The following is a 4,820-nucleotide window of genomic DNA, read 5'->3' as shown; positions in this document are numbered from 1 at the left end:
AAACAAATCACAGCACATTATAGAGAAAAGTAGGAACCAGTTTCACAAAAAGTTATATATATATATATTATATATAATTTTTTTACCCTGTAGAAACAAATTTTCTACAAAACACAAAGCTTTCATAAGTAGCCATCAAAATGAAAATCATTTCTTATTTCCATTCTTGCGTTTTTACACAACCCTTAACATTCCCCCCAAAATTAACTCTTCCTAGAGCAACTGAGGAGTTCAGCCAAGAAAACAAACCCCAACCCAAACACACAGCTACAAAATAAATAAGAATTATAAAGGTTTTTTTGTTTGTTTTCTTTAAAGTAACCTTAACAATTAACAAACTAGTAAGTTCTGCCTTATCACATAGACTCTCTATACAACATAACCCTAAAACTTTATTACTATGAGGTATTTGGAGGAATTGGTAAAAGTGATACACGGCCTGCCTGGGGGAGGGACTCCATAAAGGGATGGGGAGGGTCTTGGGACAGAATAAGAGGAGGAGCTTTGGTTTATCAGCAAGAATTGGGGGTGGGGGAAGTCATCCTTTGGTATCAAAGAAAGTTTCATTGAATGGATGCACAGAAAAAGCACCACGGTGAAGAATTATTCCTTGTTTTTTTTTTGTTTTGTTTTGTTTTTTTTTTTTGTTTTTTTGTTTTTTTTTTTCATTAGTGGCCTTTCTAAGAGGCTGAGGTATTCAAAGAGTATAAGGTGAGAGAGGTTAACAGCGGTTTAACACTTTGGTTCAAGCAAGGCACTCGTCCTAGGAGTTTACAAACTTTGCAATGTGTTTGCCTAGAGATTTACAAGAAGTAGCAGTAGTAAGAAGAGGCGTTCCTAACGTTGTTGTTCTCAGTATCGTATTGTTATTAAGAATGAAGACAGCTTTACACACTGAGTGACAAGGGACAAGGTGGGGGAGGGAAGGGAGGGCGGAGTTCCCTCTGCAGACCACGGCCGTGCACGAAAATATCTTTGGTATTCTTTGGTATATCAATGTGATTAAGATCACCAATGGAAACTGAGTGAGGTAGCGTCTTTGGTTCACACTATAAATAGTAGATCTTTACACTTTTTTTCTTTTTTCATTTTTTTTCTTTTTTTTTCTTTTTCTTTTTTAAACACATGGAAGTAGCTATTTCTTACCTTCTGCTTCTTTGTCCACACTATTTGGGAAATAGTTACCAAATGCACTGTAAAGCAAACCCACACCACAGTTATAACCCAGAAGGCCAAGTGCATCCCCAAACAGCCTCTGGTATTTGAATGCACCCTAAACAACTAGATAGAAAAAAAGGAGAAGTGCTTTCTCTTTGTTTGCCGAATGCATAGTTTCATCCTGTATGTACAAAGGAGGGAGGACAGACGGTAGGGTAAATGTCCTTAGACTCTTTGGTTTAGCAAAGCTGCATTTAACCTGCAAAGACTGGTTCTTCACCTGGGGTAGCAATGGGAGTGGGGCGGGTCTAAATATATTGAGTGCTTTTATGTTGTTCTGGAAAAATACTTATGTCTTTCCGAAGGACTGAGGGGCTGAGGGGCATGGTGAGTGCCAAGTTCTGGCAGAACTTGTGGGTCTCCCCATACATTTTCTTTGGTCTTTGGAATCAATTCCCAAGGTGCCCAGGGACGGGAGTACTTAGTCCCCAGCACCCAGAATTCCTCTACCTGGATAATTACTGAAATCAGAGTTTTACAATCTCTAGACTCCAAAAGTCATTCTGGATGGCTTTTGGTTAAAGCTTCCAGTTATCTGAGGACCTGAATGACTTACGTTCAAAAATTACTCTACATACATATATATAATATATATATATGTAAAATTAAAATAAAATAAAAATAACAAAATAAAATAAAAAGAAAGAAAAAAAAGAAAAGCGTTTGAAGCCTGACTTTGTGGTGTGCACAGTGATGAGAAATAAACTCTCGGAGTGAATGGTTCGAAAGAACTGAGAAATAACAAATGGTAACTGACATGTGACCTGCTCTGCAGGTCAGGACGGGAGCCATCAGTTGGTGCTACATAAACAAGGACAGAAGTGTGTATGCGAAGGAAGGGTGGCTCCTCTAGGGGCTGAGAAGGTATTGCTTACGGAAAGCACAGTCTATCTGCTACTGTTTCTAAGAAGCAAACGTTTGGAGTAAAAATTGCTTTTTATGCTTCCCTTGTGCATCTGTTTATGAGAAAATATATCTCTAGGCCCTGAAATTGTATAATGGGTGCAAATCTAACGCTGGTATGGAATTATCTTTGGTGTCAGCAAGTAGGGTAACCGGTTATTTCTCAGAAACCCATCGTGGTAGGATATTTAAAATGTAATCATACATTTTTCTGAAGACTGTGCCTCCACAGTACCAATTGAAAAAATGCAGAACACAGTTGTGTCAATCATGAAAGGAACGTGGTAAAAGTATAGTCAAGACACGAAGTTGACTGAATCCATTTTTTTTTTTTTTTTTTTTTTTTTTTTTTTTTTGGCTTTTCTTGGAGTATTTAAAGTTGGTAAGCTTGCGTGTGGACACGGCTGGATTTCCCCTGAAATTTTAATTCCCTTGTCTCAAGTAAATAAGGCTATCCTCTCTCTTACATTATAAATACACCTGTATTCCCCATCTCCCTCCACTATGAAGAGAGAAAATATATTTCTGTTTTTCCTTTTTGCTACTGAAAACTACAGTAAAACTCGAAGGGTGGTGACTTACTGGCTCTTCATGATTGAACTAGAATTGTGCCATATTCAGAAGGAAAACTTCTTGACTTGGCATCTTGGGTGAACTTTTAAAAATACTAAGACAAAAAATGTCAAGGTGTTTCCTTCACTCAGTCGACAGTGAACAAGAAGCGGATAGATGGGTCCAATGGTCAGCTTAGGTTCCTGTCTCTGGGTCCTGAGATTTGACCCCAAGGAGTAAGGTTTTGTGTTGTAAATTTTTCATTTTTTCATTTGGCATTTTAGTGAATCTCAGTGAGGAACTTACTATCAATATAGCTTTCAGTGCCATCTTTCTATCGAGGTGCAGTATTAACTGGGGGGCCCCTCATTCTTGACTTCCCTGTTTGGCAGGTGTCCATTCACATTGGTTGGAGTTCAACGAGTTCAGACAGAGTATTTCTGGGAGTTAAATGATTTCTAGAACTTGGTTTTCTTTTTCCTGCCTTGATCTGTTCATCTCCTGTTAAATGATTTGGGGAAAAGTCAAAATTTAAACCTTTAGTTAGGAAGCTTGGGACTAGTTTTGTTTTTTTGTTTTTGTTTTTTAACCTGTCCCTGTCAGATGGTAGAAACCATGTGATAAGATTACCAGGTCTATTTATAGCAAGAGGGAACGTAACATGCTTTGGAGGCTATGCTTAGCAAAATGAGTCCTTTAATTCTGGAAGAGAGACGCATCTCATGTAATGCTGGAACTCTGGCTTCTTCTATGCAGTTCTGCCGGTTCTAAGCGGCTCCTGCGATTTCCTAACACCTACGTTGTAAAACCCCTGAAACTGCCAATAAGTCAGTTCAATTGCTTTTTAGGATGGTTACAAAACATGGGATAATGAATTGTGATTAATATTGGTCTGCTTGCTTCGTGTTTGGGAAGGATTTTTAAAAGATATTTGGTGCCAAGTGAATAAAGTAAATTTAGGCGAAATTAGTCTAAACTTTTTTTTTTAATGGGGGAAATTACTTTGGAAAATTTTCCTAATGTAGTTATTTGCTGTGTTAAATTTAGTTTTGCAGAGCTTATACAGGGGCCTGCTCTGAAAGGGTTCTCCCATCTTCTTGACTATGAGTAGATTATGTATTATGTCTTTTCTGTGTGTAAGTGGCATTTATGGATCCCACGTGCATCACATCAAACTTTCTGTCATGATGGTAACCACTTCCCTGAAGCCACATTCTTCTTTGCCAGTCCTGAAAACTCATATTTCAAATGCTTCAAGAGTCATAAATAATAGTTCTGAATCTACGTGGCCTGTGGATTACAGCTAGATCAGTTCATACGTATAACTTTACATAGTATCTTGTGTAAAAATAGCTTTGGTTATTAAAATCATTGCAATAAAATACCTGCACTATAATACTGTGTGTTCTTTGGTACCTAGGTGATTTTTTTTTAATGGATGGTCTCTTGTTTCATCTTTTTAAAAAATATCTGAACATTTCTTAACAAACAAAGAGAGTGCACTGGTTTAGGCGCCATTCAAATTTTCTTTGCTGGGTTTGAATCTGCATTTAGGTTGTGGGTCTGGCAGGTTCAAACACTAGGCTAGATGAGAGAAATCACATCTCAGATCCAATGAACTTAGAAATCCTACACCGGGCTGGTGCAACGCTTCCTGAAGACCAGCCCTGCCTGAGTCCCTAACCACTGGTGGTGGTGTTTGTGTGTCTATGTGTGTACACACACACACACATCCATACCCACACGTGATATTGAGACACTATACACCTTTGTGGTGTGGTGGAACAGATACGAAAGTCTGCTCTTAAAAGATGTCCACTCGATGGCTCAAACATTACTGTGCTTAGAGCCATTGAGCAGCCAAGCACAGTGAGGTGCAGGGGTTGAAGGCGTGAGATCCGATGTTTTCCCCATCATCTTTCTTGCCGAGTCTTGCCCCGCTGAAGTATGTGTCTCTGAACAAAGTCAGAATGAAGGTGAGCTTCAGTCTTTGGTTTCTTTGGACTATAAATACCACTTGTCTTCTTCAAATATTTCTAAGTATAAACCTGCTATCTTGAGGTCCTGGTCTTTAAAAATTCTTTTTTTTTTTTTTTTAAATTTAATTTAAAGCTTTTCCACCGAGGTTCTAGTCTGTGGTTCTCCCT

The sequence above is a fragment of the Micromys minutus genome (genome assembly GCF_963924665.1).
Source record: "Micromys minutus genome assembly, chromosome: 21".
Taxonomy (NCBI): domain Eukaryota; kingdom Metazoa; phylum Chordata; class Mammalia; order Rodentia; family Muridae; genus Micromys; species Micromys minutus.
This window is presented reverse-complemented; position numbering follows the sequence as displayed.